At 43.9% G+C, this 20,245-nt stretch overlaps 1 protein-coding gene across 2 annotated transcripts in view; it reads left to right on the plus strand.

Annotated features, from left to right (window-relative positions):
• The first annotated feature begins 577 nt into the window (after window positions 1-577).
• Window positions 578-20,245, plus strand: part of LOC126484499 (uncharacterized) — a 468,946-nt gene continuing 449,278 nt past the window's right edge. For both annotated transcript variants that reach the window (XM_050108037.1, XM_050108038.1), the window contains exon 1: window positions 578-720. The gene's annotated coding sequence lies outside the window, so the exon portion shown is untranslated. The remainder of the gene's footprint in view (window positions 721-20,245) is intronic.

The following is a 20,245-nucleotide window of genomic DNA, read 5'->3' on the forward strand; positions in this document are numbered from 1 at the left end:
GCTTTTTCGTTTTTTAAACAATTGAGTGCTCATAATTTCTCGGGGTGTGTGTGTGTGTGTGTGTGTGTGTGTGTGTGTGTGTGTGTGTGTGTGTGTGTGTGTGTTTGAGAGAGAGAGAGAGAACTTCGATCGTTTATAACAGCTTCAAATACAAGGATTCCAACTGGTTCAACAACTTCCCAACTTCATAAATTTTTCATCGTTTTAATTACACACTATACTAATCTTACTAAGATGGATTTTAGTCCTAGTTTCACACTTTCTGTGTTCAGTTTTTCTTGCAGTTGTTAAAATTACTCTCCTATTGAGGCAGACAGTAAAAGGTCATCAGGAAAGTGAAGATAGTTCACGTGTGTTCCATGAATACGCATGCCATCGTAGTTCGTAAAGTTTAGATGCCTAAAAACGTCCTGTGGGCTGTTAAGGTTGTTTTCTGGATATGGAAACTGTGAGACCTCTTTCAGTTCTGAGCTTCTTATTATTGTGATAAAATTCCACTTTCACATGAAGTTCCTTGTTTACTTATAATTATTTTTTGCGTTACTTGTTTGCATCAATCCGTTACTCTTGCAGATGTCGCTGAGTGAATGTGCGCCCTGAAGCTAAGTCACGCACTCTTGCCGGATACCATCACCGACGGGAGACGTCGCTAGTACTTCTCTCGAACCAAGCGCCACGGACATTACTGTCGGTGGAACAACACCGGCGCATCAGACCAAGGTCAGTGCAGATGCACCGACTATTATCATTATACGTCTACCTATATCCCGGAAGCCAATGTACGAGGGCTATCCACAAAGTACATTACGTTTTGGAATTAAAAATAAATAAAGTATTGGAAATTTTTTTTATTATATACAGATGAAAGCCACACTTAAATACTACTTTTCTACATAGTTGCCATTTAAATTAAGGCACTTATCGTAGCGATGGACGAGCTCGGAAATTCCTTCGTCGTAAAATTCATCCGCCTGCGCCTTCAACCACGTGGTTAATCAGTAACCCGGTAGAAATACGATTTTTGGGGATATCCTGGAAAGAGGCACTACAATAAACTCTCAAAGGTATTGCCAAACTCTGCACAACCTCAGAAGAGCAATACAAAACAAGCGCAGGGGAAAGTTGGGCTCAAAGATCTTGCTGATTCACGACAACGCCCGGGCCCACACGGCAAATGCAACTCGTGAAGTTCTCGAATCTTTTAAGTGGGAGTTGTTTCCTCATCCGCCGTATAGTCCCGACCTGGCACCGAGCGACTTCCACTTATTCCCAGCAATGAAGAAGTGGTTGGGTATGCAGCGTTTTGATGACGACGCACAGCTTCAATAAGAGGTAACCACGTGGTTGAAAGGGCAGGCGGCCGAATTTTACGACGAAGGAATTTCCAAACTCGTCCATCGCTACGATAAGTGTCTTAATTTAAATGGCAACTATGTAGAAGAGTAGTATTGAAGTGTGGCTTTCATCTGTATATAATAGAAAATCTTTCCAATACTTTATTTATTTTTAATTCCAAAACGTAATGTACTTTGTGGATAGCCCTAGTCCTTTGTGTGCTGAGGGAACTGTTCCCTATTATTAGTTGCTCCACTCCAATTTCATTCGCGTTCTAAGCTAGGGAAATACGTTTAGTACATATCAGTACGTGCCATAAACTCCCTTGTGTCTTATTCTAACATGGAAGATATAAGATACTGAATTGTTTCTGTTATTCTACGCAACAGGATATCGCGAGAACAGTGTCATTCCTTCCTGCGACCCAGAAGTAAGCTGCGTGAGCACGTCTCTTACACTTTCGTGTGAGCTAAACCGACCTCTTAAGATCCTACAAGTATGACCTGAAATCGTCTGATACCTCCTGTCCGACCACCTAAAAGAGGGCACTAAAAGCTGAAGCATTACTCTGCAATCTATTGTACCAACGATTGTTTGCGCATTTCTTTAAAGGCCAACGTACTTTGTAAGGGACCTTCCTATAAATTTAAGTCCCACTAGCCACCCCTAAAATTAATTTCACAGTTTTTATGGGGTATCATCTCTAGATACCTCTGTTCTGACCAACCCCAGAAGCTTAGCACTAACACAAGCAAACAGATTTCTTGGGAATGAGCGCTTATTACTTTAAGTGCCCCTTAAATATCGCTTTGTGGTGCTTTTAGACCATTTTCGTCCAGCTGTGAAATGTTAGTTTCCAATTTGTTGCGTGAATGCAATACTTTCAGTGGAATGAGATTGCCATATTGGTGGTGCCTCTCATCTCCAGTATTCCCAGTATACTATTCCGCTGATAAACCTGAAATGACAAAGTGCTGTCGGAAGTTATATTGTCCGACTATTTTCAGATAAGTGCTGTACACTAACGGAAATTTTTTGTAATCGAGAGGCTGTGTCACACTATTAGTTTCGGGTGAAATCCAAACTCAGTCTTTCCGTCGTCGTGCTAAAGACAGAGGTGTCGTTATGCCCGCGTCAAGGGTCTAACAAAAGCAATGAATTTATACGCAGCTTTTAGGCTTTAGGGGATAACAGGAAGCTTAGTATGCACGTCAACTGCGATTTCTGTATGGTATTACCTGTTAATGAGATCTCCGCTCCATGTGTACTTGAAGTAAACTTCGTGATTTTGCGATTTCCTTTTCCGTATAATTTCCTAAATCTGTTTAACCATGCCGAAGAAACCTGGAAATCAGTAATTTTCATCGCAGTTGAAATTCAGAGTGCCCACTCTCGTAGATCTCCGTCGGTAATAGTGCATTAACTCTCGTGAATCTTTCTAATTCTTTCGAAAAGTTTTCTTTCACATTTTTGCGAGTTTTATTTTGGCGCATATTTCGTACTACATGTAAACTTTTCTTCCGTTTAGCGATGGTCGGATTTTACGAAATGGAACCGGCTTTGCATACGGCTTAAGTTTAAGCGTTTTCTCAATCTTCCGTTTAACAAAAAAATACAGCATTTTTTCTCACTGAAAGCTATTATTATATGTGTGTTCTTTGGGCTTGGTAGGTACTTTGTTTTTGTTCTGGTGTATAATTAGCACAACAGTCACAGTTCGAACCACGATTTACGGAATTATCAGTTACTTCCTGTTGCTTGTAAAGTTGCCACAATTTCCAACGAAATGTCCACATCATTGGAAGGAGTGTAAGTAACACATATGTAGGTATTCGGGAGAAGTAGGTGATTGCGATTGCATACCGCGTTCTTCATATTTCATCTTCACAACACTGAAAACATCAATTGGACTCGACATGACCGTGAAACTCTGAAACCTGCACGAAAACGGATGCTTTTGGCGGCTATATATGAATAAATCAAGAGTAATTGCTTTATCTCAATTAACGCTTGGCAGTACCACAGTCAACTGCTAATTGTGATGCATATTAATGAATTCCAAATTCGAGCGAACAGTAACTGATCAATTGTGCCATTCAAACTATCAATGGAAACTGAAATTCGCTTTACAAATTACGATCATGTTGTGCCGTGTTACCCGTTCACCGATGTGTCCTCAGCTAAGGATATGTGCCTGCCATGTGCGCATGCGCCATCTGCCATAGCTACGGCAAGGATGTACATTTCTCCAGCTGCCTGGCGAGCTACAGATTCCGTAGATGTCAACGTATTTTTTAAAAAAATTTGTTGCAGTATGTCTGAGAAGCTAAAATTTTGACGTTGTTTCTTTCGCTTTATTCTTCCCCTATAAACAATTTCAGGGCAGATGTAGAGATATCGAATTGGACAGTTCCGTTGTACGAAGCAATATGAAATGGGGTTGACTGTAAAAGCATTATTATGGAAGGCGAACGGATGTTTTGGGTTGTTTGGAGGGGCTCTGGGAAGATGTAGCATCTCTAAGGGAAATATACAAAGCACTGGTGCGACTATTTCTTGAATACTGTTCCTGTGTTTGGAGTAGGCGTGGCAGCAGACATTAAACGAATTCCGAAACTCCTTGTTACGGTCTAAGTAGATCCGTATAACACATATGAAAGTGTGAGAGAGATGCCTGTGGAAAGAAATTAGGAAAATGGAAGAAAAGTGCCGTTATTCTCGGGAAGCCCTGTCATGAAAATGTAGAAACCTTTTAATCGAGGAAGACACGGTACCACTTCTCCTATCACTAACGCATACCTAGCGTAGGTATCATGAGAAAAAGGAAAGGCAGAATACTGTGCAAATAGAAGCAAACAGGCAGCCATTTTTCAACCGGCGAGTAAGCGAATAGACTGGAACAATAGATCGATTGCGAAATGGCTTGCGGAGAACTTAACGTAGATCTAATTCTGTCGTAATTTTCCGTTGGCTGGCTGAAGTTGTCAGCAAGCGTACTGTAGTATTAAATGACGCAATACTGTACCCTATTACCGACAGTTCCGGCACGTCAATGTTAAGAAGCTTAAGATTTCTCACAAAAAAAAAATCATTTCATCAGATATTGCAGTGATAAAACAAACAGCCTTCGTATTATGAAGCGAGTAGTGGCGGAAGTTTTCGAACAGTTTTGTCACACAAAGGATTACTGGTAATGCCATTTTAATAACGACGTCGGTGGGTTTACCAGGAAATCAAACAGCCGAAGTACTTCTTTTTTTTTTGCAGTTTTCCGTCGCATATCTAGCGGAGGCGAGTCAGCCAGCTGCCTTCGGAAAACATCGTTTCTCATTCATTAAGCTGGAAAATACCCACTGGAGTCTTCCCCTTCCTTTGAAAGTTCTGATTACATTGTGGATATTCTCTCGGGCGCTCGTTGTGGGCGCATTTTCCTTGTGAGAGCGGGGTTCCCAACCACTGCAGAAGTTACATTCTACGCAAGCAGTTTGCTTGATTCTGAGCGACAAAATCCCTTGCAGTCCTATTCCTTTACAACTTGCATCTCGTGCGAAGCGAATTCTGACAGCATAAAATAAACAATTACATCGCTGTAATGGTCGGGGCATCTGAGTACGAAACTACTGTGCTTGTAGGGGTTAATTTTGGATCGAATTGTCAGCAAATCAGCTTTAGCGTAACGTTCACGAAAGTCATTTTCCTTTCATTGCCTCACGCGCACGTTTAAATTAATAATGTTTACGAAATAGGAGGCTATGGTGGTGGCGTAATAGCCCAATCAATAGTCACCGAGAAAAGTCGAATATCGGGAGTATTTCGTGTTGTCAGATATTTTTGTGCGGTGATAGGAGGGAGTGCCACGAACAACGTACGTAATATTACTCATTATCTCCGCAACTGAGATCTGTGCGTTTGGACATAATCCATTATGTAAATCATTGCTACATTTTAAACCTGCTCTACACTTGCTACAAGTGTGGGTACCAAACGCGAAATCATTTCGTAGTACAAGCTATGTGAGGGTGAAGGTGCGTTTGAAGGCCAATTTCTAGGTTTTCCTTTAATGACTCGAAAACCGTGACCTTCAGCAAAACGTATCCCAGTACAAAATTTAACTACATCAATTTTCCTACAAAAAGGGGCGGTTCATCTTAACTGTAGGAGTAATAGTTTGCGCGTAGCAAGCGAGAGACTATGAAAATCTCACGCGTGTTTTATGACAGTAAAAACAGGGTGGGTCGCCTAAAACGGCAACGGCAGGGGCAGCTGAATCAGTCTGTATATGAAAATGTCTATACAGGGTGAAACGGAATTTCATTACAAAATTTCGGAAATCATTTAGGAGTATTTTCTGAGTACTTTGGTTTTAAACATTCTCGTGGTCTCCAGTTACAGAGTAACAATATAATTGTGAACAAAGTAAGAGCTTATGGACTATCAGACAAATTGTGTGATTGCGTTGAAGAGTTCCTAGATAACAGAATGCAGCATGTTGTTCAGTGGAGAGAAGTCTTCCGAAGTAAGTGATTTCAGGTGTGCCGCAGGGGAGTGTCGTAGGACCGTTGCTATTCACAATATACGTAAACGACCTTGTAGATAACATCGGAAGTTCACTGAGGCTTTTTGCGGATGATGCTGTAGTATATCGAGAGGTTGTAACAATGGAAAATTGCACACAAATGCAGGAGGATCTGCAGCGAATTGACGCATGGTGCAGGGGATGGCAATTGAATCTCAATGTAGACAAGTGTAATGTACTGTGAATACATAGAAAGAAAGATCCTTTATCATTTAGCTACAATGTAGCAGGTCAGAAACTGGAAGGAGTTAATGCCATAAATTATCTTGGAGTAGGCATTAGGAGTGATTTAAAATGGAATAACCATATAAAATTAATCGTCGGTAAACCAGATGCCAGACTGAGATTCATTGGAGGAGTCGTAAGGAAATGCAATCCGAAAACAAAGGAAGTAGGTTACAGTACGCTTGTTCTCCCACTGCTTGAATACTGCTCAGCAGTGTGGGATCCGTACCAGATAGGGTTGATAGAATAGATAGAGAAGATCCAACGGAGAGCAGCGCGCTTCGTTACAGGATCATTTAGTAATAGCGAAAGCGTTACGGAGATGATAGAAAAATTCCAGTGGAAGACTCTGCAGGAGAGACGCTCAGTAGCTCGGTACGGGCTTTTGTTGAAGTTCCGAGAAGAGATGCCTTCACCGAGGAGTCAAGCAGTATATTGCTCCCTCCTACGTATATCTCGCGAAGAGACCATGAGGATAAAATCAGAGAGATTAGAGCCCACACTGAGGCATACCGACAATCTGGAACAGAAGGGAGGACCGATAGAGGTACTCGAGGTACCCTCCGCCACACACCGCGGGTGACTTGCGGAGTATGGATGTAGATGTAGATGTAGATATCATTGATTCGATTTTTTGCCTCCCCCCTCATTTACCTTTGTCTCTACGAAAATATCTTTATAACCAGGAAAAACCTCACCAACATAAAACATAGTAGTACCTCAGGCGAAACAAACATATTGCGGCTTACTTTTACAGAAAAGATTGAACACACTGTGCTAGACGAAAGTAGCACTCCGTCTTCAGGCCACGTGTGGCCTACTGGGACCATCCGACCGCCGTGTCATCCGCAGCGGAGGAATTCGGATAGGAGGGGCGTGGGGTCAGCACACCGCTCTCTCGGTCGTTATGATGGTATTCTTGACCGAAGCCGCTACTATCCTGTTGAGTCGCTCCTCAATTGGCATCACGAGGCTGAGTGCACCCGGAAAAATGACAACGGAGCATGGCGACCTGGATGGTCACCCATCCAAGTGCCGACCACGCCCGACAGCGCTTAACTTCGGTGATCTCACGGGAACCGGTGTATCCACTACGGCAAGCTAGAAGAAAGTGCACAACAATTTAAGAACTGTTTACATACAGTTATAGTTCAAAATGTCGACGACGATGGTGGCTGCAGAGCATATGACGACGCACCATCGAGTGTATTACACGCTCAAAAATTTGTGAGTGCGGCGTACTATTTCTGCAGTTGTAACAACCCTAGCAAAGATGTCCATGAGAGAATCGCTGTGCCGCTCTTCCATTGCAGCAGTCAAATGACACAGCTGTGTATCTCTGTTAAAGTACAACCAGCACCGCTGAAGGAAAAAAAAAATCGAGCAGCACAGACTGCAAGCTTGAAGGCGAAAAAGAATGTAGGCATTTCTGTTATCAGCGCAAGTACTTAGGGATGGACGCGCGCGCCAATGATATACTGTAAATACTCGAATTGTAAGACCAACAAAAAACGACGCAACAAGAATGAATTACGCGAATGGGATGGAAATCTGTAGTTATGATACACATGTACGAGGGTGAGTCAAATGAAAACTTTAAATTTTTAATAATAAATCGAAATTTCGCGCCATTACCCTGTAAGTTGGTAAGCGTGCTACAAACAGCGTGCGAAATGGCCTGTAGGTGGCAGCATAGTGCAGATGCACACACATTGTCGCAGTATCAGTATAAAGATGGCCGCCCCACTTGCGATTTGCACCAGGGAAAAACAGCGTTTTGTTGTTGGGTTTTTGCGTGGTGACGAATGAAGGTTCAGTACGGTGATGCATGTTTGTCACAGCAGCATGTCTACGAATGGAGTAGAAAATGCGCAAATGGTGTGACTTCAGTGGAAGATGCACCTCGTCCAGGTCAGGCACAACGAGTTGTGACTAGACAGAACATTGAAGAAAGAAAAATATATGATTTAAGCATTATAGGATGGGGTGGTACTGGATTGTCTCGAGACTTGTAGAAACTGGTAGAAATTGAGAAAAATTTACCATTGTCAGAAGCTGAAAATAATTGCTGGGATATAACATAAACAATTACAATGTGTGGAGATTTTAGAGATAAAGAGTAAGTAAACAGCTACTGCAGTACAGCAGGAAATATATTTTGTGCTAGATATTACAATATGGAATTCCCTTTCAACCTATTCTACTCCATTCTCCTTAACACGTAGCCCTGAATGACTTTCTGACCAATTTCTGGAATAGTCTCACCATAGTGAAGGAAAACCGCCGAGTGACACTGAATGACACTGCAGCATGTTTACAGATTAGTCATGGGTCAGCACACCACATTGTGCATGATGTGCTCCAGTTTAACAAAGTCTCTGCAAGATGGGTGCCACGGCAGCTGGCTCCTGAAATGAGAGAACGACGTGTTGATGCTTGTGAAGAACTTCTTCGGCGCTTTGAACGAGGTGATAGCTTCCTTGCAAGAATCGTTACTGGGGACGAAACCTGGGTGCACTTCCACCAACCGGAAACGAAGAGAACGAACAAGGAATGGCGCCATTCCTCATCACCAAAACTAAAGAAGTTTGGAACAGAACCATCAGCAGGGAGGGTTATGCTGACATTCTTTCGGGACGAAAAAGGAGTCATTTTGGAGCATTACATGCCTAGAGGGACCACTGTCACCAGTGCATCATACACAGGTCTCCTAAAAAATCATCTGCGGCCTGCAGTCAAATCAAAGCGACGTGGATTGCTGTCAGCAGGTGTCCTTTTGCAACATGACAATGCAGGGCCCCACACTGCCCGTACAACAGTTGCAACAATTACAGACCTGCATTTTGAGTGTCTTCCTCATCCACCATACTCACCAGACCGTGCCCCCAAGTGATTTTCATATGTTTGGACCACTCAGAGACGCAATGGGAGGAAAGAAGTTCCGTTCTGATGAAGAGGTACGCCACGCGATGCATGAGTGGTTGCTTGGACTACCAAAAGAATTTTTTTCGAAAGGAATTTATGCACTTTTTAAGCGCTGAAGGACTTGCATTGAGCGTGGGGGAGATTATGTTGAAAAGTGATACAGATTTTTACCACTTATGCACAATAAATAATATTTAAAAAATATTTAAGGTTTTCATTTGACGCACCCTTGTATAAATAGATGATGGCAGTTTCAGAAAAAATTGATTATTTATTAAAGAGAAACAGCTTTACAGATCGATCATGTCGATAACGTGTTGCTCCACCTCTGGCAGTTACTCGGCTTTGCACTGATTGATACAGTTGTTGGTCGCGGTTCTGAGGGAGTCTCAGTTGGGGAGAGATGCGAAGACCTTACCGGCCAAGGTAGGGTTTGGCAAGCGCGAAGACAAGCAGGAGAAGCTCTCATCGTGTGCAGTCGGGTATTGTCTTGCTGAAATGTAATCCCAGGATGGCTTGCCATGAAGGACAACAAAACGGGGCGGCGACGTACCGCTGTGCTGGAAGGTGCCGTGGATGACAACTAAAGGGGTCGTGCTATGAAAAGAAACGGCACCCCAGACCATCAGTGCTGGTTGTCGGGCCGTGTGCTGGGCAGCAGCCACGCTGGTATCCCGCCGCTTTCTAGGGCATCTCGAGATAAGTCTTCGCCCTTCAATCTCCTTGACTGGAGTAGAACTGTCTTCAGCGATGAGTTCCGCTTCGAACTGAGCCCCGTTTACCAACGAAGATGTCTCTGCAGACACCGCGGTGTTCTTAAAATACGAGCAGGTCTTCGATGCCGCAATAAATGTTACAAGGATTACATTTTCCACTTCGCACCGTAAACAAAATTGCACCAGGGCAATCATATGTCGGTGCATTGATGTTTTGGATGAAGCAGTTCTAAATGTAGCGTCGCGGGATTAGCCGAGCGGTCTGAGGCGCTGCAGTGATGGACTGAGCTTCTGATCCCGGCGGAGGTCCGAGTCCTCCCTCAGGCATGGGTGTGTGTGTTTGTCCTTAGGTTAATTTAGGTTAAGTAGTGTGTAAGCTTAGGGACTGATGACCTTAGCAGTTAAGTCCCATAAGATTTCACACACATTTGAACATTTTCCTAAATTTAGGTTTCCTGGATGCAAATTAATGTTTAAATTAATATTTATAGTGATATAAATAATCCATTTTGAAGTTTTGAAAATGCAAGTATATTGTTTCCTTATTATCAAGCGTATGTAATTCAAAATAGGGTTATGCATTCACAGTTAATCGTCTGTGTTGCTGTACAGGCCAGTACATTCCAAATTAAGACGATATAAATTCATGCTAGTCCGCTGTACAGTTTCATTACTGCAAAAATAAAATTGCACAATTGTGCGCATTTTTTATTCCAACTTTTTTCTGGCAATTTTTTGTGGACACGTTTAGCTTATTTCGTTTAGTGGGAGATTTGGGAACAGTGGACGCGAGATAGTTACTCCCTTGACTGGTGCTAAAAGGTTTTTACGGCACTTGAGGTGTGTAAGTAGTTTCGTTCTTCTTGCACATGACGTAAGACACTATGTAGACGGTCAGAAACATCGCAAAAAACGTGAATGCTCGAGCTTCTGTTGCCTTTGATAAGATGCAGTAAACCCTACAAAAGTAATGGACATTTCCGCGCTTCCAAAACCCAGAAACTCCTGATGTTGGCACCCGTTGGCCCTTGTGACTCGACGTTAATGAGGTGCGGTGTGTACTGCAGAAACACCTGCCCGACGCCCGCTAAGTATTTAGTCAAACTTCGAGGACTTTAAGATCAGAGACGGAGATATTAATATAAGCGACATCCGTATGTTTGGGAATAGGATCGGTCAGTGATAGGTTGCTTGGCGTGTTGCACAATCGTGGCATCTCGTGGTACAGACCGGAGGCTGCTAAAAAACCACATACTAAAATTCAGACGGACGAGCCTGCATGATTCATATGTGGTAACCGCGGGCTCGTATGCGCCGACCGTCAGCGACCGAGTGACACTCAGTCACACAATTCAGACTGGCAATCAAACTTCTGTTAACAGGGATGAACTGGTACCAGCGTCCAGAATACAATGTGTCAGTTCTTCCACGCCTTTGAGACCTGCAACACGAACACGTGCCGTCTGCAGGTGCGTGGAGCCGGAGGATCTTGTGTTTACATCATCCACTGATCTACAACGCGTTTGCTCTCTAGATGCTGATGTTTTGCGGCCACTGAAAGATTTGTGGTGGTTGCCTTTACAGAACGACCAGAAGGTCTTGCCTTTCGCCATGCGATTCTTAAAAGTATGGGCATTGTAGAGGGAAAGGAAGCAACGCTTACATAGCTTCAGTATCTTGGCAAGCTCCTGTGCCTTTAGTACTGTCTGGAAATCTTGAGCCCAATGGCTACATTGTGCGCAGATTACGCAAAATGGTTCTGGCGTCCGCTTGTTATTACGTGAGAAGAGTTTGTTTAGGCTGTGTAATTAGAGCCGAAGCCGAGGGTAGCGGGTTTTAATTTGCTTGTACTCCTCAGCGGATCTTTTAAGTAATGCATACTCCGTCTACTTCTTGCGCTAGAAACTCTATTAACTTGAAAGGTCTCCTTTGGAGAGGTCATGTAGTTCTGCGCCCATTGTCGAGTGACGACAGATTTCTTCTGGAAGGCGCACTGTTTTCTGAACTCTCCCACAGGCATTGACGTCTTCCCCCAATGATTTTAATGCCTTCTTACTTCAGTTACATTCTATGAATGTTAAATTGAGGCCTTTCGGGATACGAACTGAACAGGCGCAATCACTTCCTAATACTCTGGATGTGCCCGAATGATTCTATTACTATCTCTGTACTGTTAACGTAGACTTTTCTTTACACCCTCGGAAGTCGAAGCTGTTACAGCGATACCTTCGACGAGCGTCTTAGTTTTATCTTCGAGATAGCCTCGAAGGAAGACAGTGGACGAAGATGGGGTGCTGTCCACTTAGTTACCAAATTGTTCCCAAAATCTATGCTCTCTCTGCACGTCTCCTGAGAAGGGCTCTGATTTAATGGACGGCAATTTGACTGAGTAGTAATTGCTTTGGCAGGAAGGATCACATCGTTCGTGTTTAAACTTGACGTGAATTCAGTGTGCTTCCTTCCGATACCGTCGCTTTATCAGTATAATTTTCACAGACAATTGTACCATTATTGTATTCCTCATTTGACAAACAGTGGTGTGTCTGGTCGTCCAGGAGTAGAACAACTGACCCCGTGTCCTCAATCGAATCTTGTAACGTCTGACGTTGGAGAGCCGTGATCAATCGAGTAATATCGATCTCTGATGAGTTCGGTTTCTGTTCAGAGGGTGCAGTTTTCCTGCCGACATGTTTAGAAAACTGTTATAGCTTAATGATCTTCTCTGAAGAAAGTTAGTAATTGTGTACAGACCAAAATTAGGGTAGTAGCAAATGAACGAAAGGTGAGATCCGCTGGTGACAACAGCAGCGGCCAAATCAACCAGAGATCAGTACAATCGCGATGTACGCGGAAGTTCACACAAAAATACTCAGTAAATGCTCCACAGCAATATTAATAGCTGTAACGGGAGGGCTTGTAATTTTACTCAAAAAGTATAGAGTATATAACATGCTTGACAAATTTCCTTTCCGGGAGCGGGAGTCCTACAGCGTTATGTTGCTCATCGTACCTTAATGAGATGGCGTAGCTGCTCCGCCTTCTTAGCGAAGACGGAAATGTTGCTCGCAGAAATTGTTCCGCGTGCCGGCTGCGGCAATCCTTGCACTGTTTTCGCAGTGTAGCTCCAAGTAAATAAAGTAAGACGCACCGCGTGCATCCACATAAACAAGAAAATTTATTAATTCCAAGGAGAATATAAAGATATTGTATTAAATAATCCATTGTGATTCTCCTCACGAAGACGTCAGGCAACATGCTCTTTGTTCGCTGTCAAGCCACTTGGAGCGCTGCGGTTTATCAGTCTACCATCTCGCTTTATTACTGGCTGATTTTTAGTCTTCAGGTTTGTTTCAGTTTCATAGTTAACGAAAATTAGTTTCATCACAGCGCTCTTCTGATCAATACTTCTCCTTTGTATTCGTCTTTGAAATGCGTTGTAAATATGTAACCCGTATTCTCATTGCTTTCTTCTCGCATCCGTAATATTGGGCAGGGTAAATGATTCCAAATTTGTTCTTGTTTCATATAAAACAAAAGCTACTTTCGTTGCATGGTGGTCTGTGTACTTAGGTGTATCTGTTAGTGCTCACGAACCTTCAGTGTGAACTGCTCGATTTAAAAGCATTATAAGTGTTTTGTTCGTATTCTACCGTATTTTTGCTTGCAGCCGTTTTCCATGCCTTCTGCCTTTTATGCGGATCTCCATGTTAGTATGTTTTGACAGTTTTTGTATTCACCTTTATTATATTCCTGTTACGGAATGAGTGCGTAATTCTGATTTGAACGGTGTTGTTTCTTGCTATGAGTGCCATGCATTTCACAGTGTGTTGCAGGTATGACTATAGAGGTAGTTGAGTAGGCCCTATGCTTCGTAGTCTTTTTGATTAGAGCATTCATCCTTGCAACTGCTGAAAAAGCAACACTAGTTATTCAAATTTTTCACAGGTTATCAACACATACTATAAACAGTAACTTTAAGCAGAAGTCAATGAATATTTCGGTGGCCTCCATTGAATGCGAGAGTATAAAAACCGGATGGTAACACTCAGAATACCAGATATATGTTTAGAGTGCATTTAAATGAAGCAGTTCACACACGGATTCGTATGCAGTAACAAACAGACGCCGCCTGGGTGGCCGAGCGGTTCTAGGCGCTACAGTCTGGAACCGCGCGACCGCTACGGTAGCAGGTTCGAATCCTGCCTCGGGCATGGATGTGTATGATATCCTTAGGCTAGTTAGGTTTAACTAGTTCTAAGTTCTAGGGGACTGATGACCTCAGAAGTTAAGTCCCATAGCGCTCAGAGCCATTTGAACAAACAGACAAATAATCCAGAGTGTACCAGTTTACATTTGCTGCAAAACAAAAACAAACATGGAGTCATCTTCCCCACCCAGTACTACAAGAAGAGAACAAAAATTATGCAGAATACCAACAACATATTTAAGTTACAATTCAAAGACTGCAATACGCACAGGAAGATCGTAATCAGGAACATAATATCCACATGGTCGAAATTGCAATATTGGGTTTTACAAATAAATACACCTTACCACCGGACTACCAGATCCACCCATAAAGTGTAAAAGAAAATCATCTAGTACTAGTGTTACAAAAAGCAGTAATACAGATTTCCGAGCCATATTTCTCGCATTTGAAGTTCACTTCTGCACCACTTGGTGCGCTGCTGTCATTCCGTTTCTGTGTCGTAACACGGGCTCTGTACTTCCGATATTTTGCTATTCTGTGATTGTGCTTAATGCGCCGCGACACCGTTTAAGGCATGATTGCGCTTGTAGATATCCGCTGGATACATAGTATTTCTGTGTGAATACTCTAGTATACTGTAGATAACCTTCCTCAGTTCCGCGCGGATAGCTCAGAGTATATGGGGCAGGACGAATTGTCTGGCGTAGCGTAAGTACATTACACTATGTGATCAAAATTATCCGGACACCTTGCTGAAAATGACTTTAAAGTTCGTGGCGCCCTCCATCGGTAATGCTGAAATTCAGTATGGTGTTGGCCCACCTTAGCCTTGATGACAGCTTCCACTCTCGCAGACATACGTTCAATCAGGTGCTGGAAGGTTTCTGGGGAAATGGCAATCCATTCTTCACGGAGGGCTGCACTGAGGAGAGGTATCGATGTCGGTCGATGAGGTCTGGCACGAAGTGGGCGTTCCATTACATCCCAGAGGTGTGCTATACGATTTAGGTCAGGACTCAGTGTACGCCAGTCCATTACAGGGCTGTTATTGTCGTGTAACCACGCCGCCACAGGCCGTGCATTATGAACAGGTGCTCGATGTAATCGCCATCCCCTTGGAAGCAAGAAGGTGCTTAAAATATCAGTGTAGGCCTGTGATGAGATAGTGTCACTCAAAACAACAAGGGGTGCAAGCCCCCCTCCGTGAAAAACACGACCACACCATAACACCACCACCTTCGAATTTTACTGTTGGCGCTACCTAATTTTACTGTTGGCACTACACACGCCTACAGATGATGTTCACCGGGCATTCGCCATACCCACACGCTGCCATCGGATCGCCACATTGTCTACCCTGATTCGTCACTCCACACGATGTTTTTCCACTGTTCAATCGTCCAATGTTTACGCTCCTTACACCAAGCGAGGCGTCCCTTAGCATTTACGGGCATGATGGGTGGCTTATGAGCAGCCGCTCGACCCTGAAATCGAAAGTTTTCTGAGTGGATCCTGATGCATTTAACAATTCCTGTGTGATGGTCTGGATAGATGCCTGTCTATTACACTTTACAACCATATTCAACTGCAGGCGGTCTCTGCCAGTCAACAGACGAGGTCGGCCTATACGCTTTTGTGCTGTACGTGTTCCTTCACGTTTCCATTTCAATATCATACCGGAAACAGTGGAGCTAGGAATGTTTAGGAGTGTGGAAATCTCGCGTATAGACGTAGGACACAAGTAACACCCAATCACCTGACCACGTTCGAAGTCAGCGAGTTCCGCGGAGCGCCCCATTCTGCTCTCTCACGATGTCTAATGACTATTGAAGTCGCTGATATGGAGTACCTGGCAGAAGGTGACACCACAATGCACCTAATATGATAAACGTATGTTTTTGGGAGTGTCCGGATACTTTTGATCGCATGGTGTGTATGCAGAAACCTTCCTCGTGAATTAGTCTGTGTATCAGTGAAAACCTTATCAGAACCCCTACAGCTATTCCCGAGATTAGCCTTCAAATACAGACTGAAAAACATGGCGGGGGGCTTAAATTTAGTAATATGTACAGATATACTGTTTTGACATAAATTGGACGTTAGGCCGTGTGTTAGGATAAAATTTGCTGATCGCAATGATTATTATGTGACAGCGAGGGGTCAGATAACTACCGTCGCCTTACTCCTAGCTCACCGACGATCCAGACAATGTGTGAATGATAACTCTCATTCGTCTTGATAGTATCTAGAATTTGTTGCAACTGTCACGATCTCTGTAAACACCAAACCTCATACTGCGTCACTTTCCGAATGGATTTTACTGTGGCCGAAGGTAATGAAATGTCGGCCATTAAACGCTTAGCAGGCTTAACCAAACATCGTCTGGAAAGCCTGGTTCGCCGTGAAAGGATGGAATACACAAACAGTAGCAGCGCAGGGAAAATATTTTTCCACTCTAGTGGGTCACACGTGTTATGGTGGAAATCCTGTTACAGATATTGCTGCGCTTCAGGTGGCATATTGTTTCTGTATCGACTCTACCATCACCGCCACATCCACCACCACCACCACCCAGCGCCACTATCACAACAACTACCACCCCCGCCTCCGCCACTTCATAAACACAGCACCGTCGACATCGGACATCGTCGTAAATGCGAAGCTCAACTAGCCGGCCTCTATGGCGGAGCGGTTCTAGCCGCTTCAATCCGGAACAGCGCTGCTGCTACGGTCGCAGGCTCGAATCCTGCCTCGGGCATGGATGTGTGTGATGTCCTTAGGTTAGTTAGGTTTAAGGTCTAAGTCTAGGGGACTGATGACCTCAGAAGTTAAGTCACATAGTGCTCAGAACCATTTCAATTTACCTATTTCATAACTAAAACTCACCTATTCGTTACTTCGTGGTTTTCGTCTCCACTGAAACAATCACGCAACTTTTTTTAAAGTTAATTTAAATATTCGGCAACAGTAATTCGAAAATAACGACGGACATAAGTCAAAGAATTTTTTCCGGATAATAACTATGTTTTTTTGTGTACCAGCACATAATTTCCTTGACTTGGACGATCAATTGTAATATTATATTGGACGAATCCACAATTTACGTAAGCGCTTAATTCTTATTCGACGACGAATAACTTATTAATGCCACTGCAGCTAAATAGTTTAGTTCAGTGTGACAACTCATCTTGCAAGGCGTGTCCGGTGGCCTGGTTGCTACACAACTGCAGAAACCACACATTTTTGTCGCAAATGTGACAACTACTTTTTAATTTTGACACGTCATCCACCGCGATGTCGCAGCTATAAACGCTTCGAGTGTGGCACCGTTGTGCGACTATTAAAATCGCGATGTTATCGAACAGGAAAAATCGCCATGTATTTCTTTAGTCGAAGATTGTGGACGAGACCCTCCTTATCATGTAGCTGGGGTCCTCACGAACCGACAGGGACTTCGTAATTCAAGAGTGACTTAGCAGAAACGATCTGTAACGGTTCTGGCAGTTCCCGTTAAAAACTCTATGAGAGACGCTTTGCCCAGTGTTTTCCCAGTGCTGACACAGCGAGGGCGAACCAAACAATGGCAGAACGTCCCGCTCGCTGGCTGTTTGTGCGCGGTTAATGACCACTGTGAGACTAGCTCAAGTTTACAGGTCGTTTCGTTGCGCCCATTAAGTCCTGCACTGGAAAGGGAAGGCCATCTACCGTATGACTGGCTTGTTAGCTCTCTTGGAAGTCGTAGTATGCTTTGCAGCAAATACGTGGGCGCACCACCTGTGTCTAAGGACGTATAGAAACAGTGAGGCGAGGGCAGTGGAGCATACTACTTAAAGTGTCAGGTGCTTTCGGCAACACATCTTGGGTGTTGTCCTGGCGACCTGCCCCACTGACGTCACTATCCCCCAAGGAGCGGCGGCGTACTAGCTAAAGAGGGGCAGTCACGAAAACGTTAGTGAAACAACCGGGGTAAACCTTGTAGACATGCGTCAGTTAAACAGCTGACCCCTTGACACATGGCAGCGGGGTTGGAAGACGACTGACAAAGGCCGTCGCACTCTCTCTTCCTTTCCGAATACACGGGAACGACTGAAGCTGAAGCATGGCGGATCCTAGCAGTGGTGTATTATTTACTTTTTGACCGATCACGCCCTGTACCAAGCCCGTTTGTACCGCGTGGTCCTTCGCCAGATCGTTACATCCACGTGCGGAGCATGTGAGTCTCCAGAACACGTAGGATTACATTGCAACACCCTCACACACCTAAGACGTCTTAACAGAATACAATGGCATCAAAGAAACCTTACGAGACTGTAACTAACATCGCAGATAAGTTTTTAAGAACACTGTATGACGTCTACAGACAAGAAAATCCATGCCGCATATCTCGAAAAAACACACACACACACACACACACACACACACACACACACACACACACACACACACACAGAAAGTTACACAAGGGCACTGATACACAGGGTGGTCCATTGATCATGAGCGGGCCAAATATCTCACGAAATAAGCGTCAAACGAGAAAACTACAAAGAACGAAACTTGTCTAGCTTGAAGGGGGAAACCTGAGGGTGCTATGGTTGGTCTGCTAGATGGCGCTGCCATAGGTCAAACGGATATCAACTGCTTTTGGAACCCGCATTTTTTATGACATATTCGTGTAGTACTAAAGAAATACGAATGTTTTAGTTGGACCACTTTTTTCGTTTTGTGATAGATGGCGCTGTGATAGTCACAAACGTATAAGTACTTGGTATCACGTAACATTCCGCCAGTGCGGACAGTATTTGCTTGGTGATAAATTACTCGTATTAAAATGGACCGTTTACCAATTGCAGAAAAAGTCGATATCGTGTTGATGTATGGCTATTGTGATCAAAATGCCCAACGGGCGTGTGCTATGTATGCTGCTCGGTATACTGGACGACATCATCCAAGTGTTCGGGCCGTTCGCCGGATAGTTACGTTATTTACGGAAACAGAAAGTGTTCAGCCACATTTGATGCTTATTTCGTGAGATATTTGGCCCGGTTACTACCAATGGACCACCCTATATAAGCGGAGCAGAGACGAATGGAGAGTAATTCTAGCGACGATACAGACTGCAAATGGGGAAATCCACTCACATTAGCGACTTTGCAAAAGGGCTGATTGTTACGGCCTGGCGCCTGGGAAATGGCGTCTCGTAATGGCGAAGATGATGGACTGTGCTACTGTCGTCAGCATCCGTGGCTAGTGGCTATGGTGAAACCACGAGTAGATCAGGCGTCGGACGCCTAAGCCTCATCGAAGAATACGGAGGTCGGAGACTTAGCATCCTGTCCAACTTTGTAGTGCGGCTGTCTGTGGTAGATCTGATACCAGAGTACAATTCTGGTCAGGCAAAATGTTTACGAGCACTCCGTTCAACGCGAATATGAGGTGCCGCGACAATCTGAGGCTGACTGTTGCAGCTCAAATGGCTCTGAGCACTATGGGACTGAAAATCTATGGTCATCAGTCCCCTAGAACTTAGAACTACTTAAACCTAACTAACCTAAGGACATCACACAACACCCAGTCATCACGAGGCAGAGAAAATCCCTGACCCCGCAGGGAATCGAACCCGGGCGCGGGAAGCGAGAATGCTACCGCACTGTTGCAGCTGCTGCCGCTGCCGCTGTATGCAGATGATGATCAAATGGTCGGGAGACCCGATCTGGGGTTGTACGGCCGCCTAGTGCAAGTCATAATTACTACTATTATTATTATTTTTATTATTATTATTATCCGGCGCCACTACGTCGACTTGCGTGTCGATGATAACAAAACACCATCCAGTCCCCCAGCGGCCTCCACGCATGGCATTACCCGTGCTGACCATTCAGCTTCGCAAGCGGACGACGACGATGATGTTTACAAGAAATTGTTGAGGGATTCAGGAGGACTTCGGCAGAAATTTTTTATTTTATTTTTTTATTTTGTGCGATAAGTGGCAGTTCGCTTTAAATGTGGATAAATGTACGTTGATGTGTAGGAGAAACATTCCTGTAATACTGAAATACAATATTAGCGTTGTCCTATTTGAATCCATCACGGTGATTAAATGGCTGAGCAAACGTTGCAAACGACGTGAGATCAAACGACTTTTGACGAAACGCTATCGAAGTAGTTCATAGAGAACCAGCATTTGCGACAGACTGTACGTATACTGTACTGTCTCCGGCTTTCACCTCGCGCAAGGACAAAATCAGAGATAATCGTATT

This window comes from Schistocerca serialis, chromosome 6 (assembly GCF_023864345.2).
Source record: "Schistocerca serialis cubense isolate TAMUIC-IGC-003099 chromosome 6, iqSchSeri2.2, whole genome shotgun sequence".
Taxonomy (NCBI): domain Eukaryota; kingdom Metazoa; phylum Arthropoda; class Insecta; order Orthoptera; family Acrididae; genus Schistocerca; species Schistocerca serialis.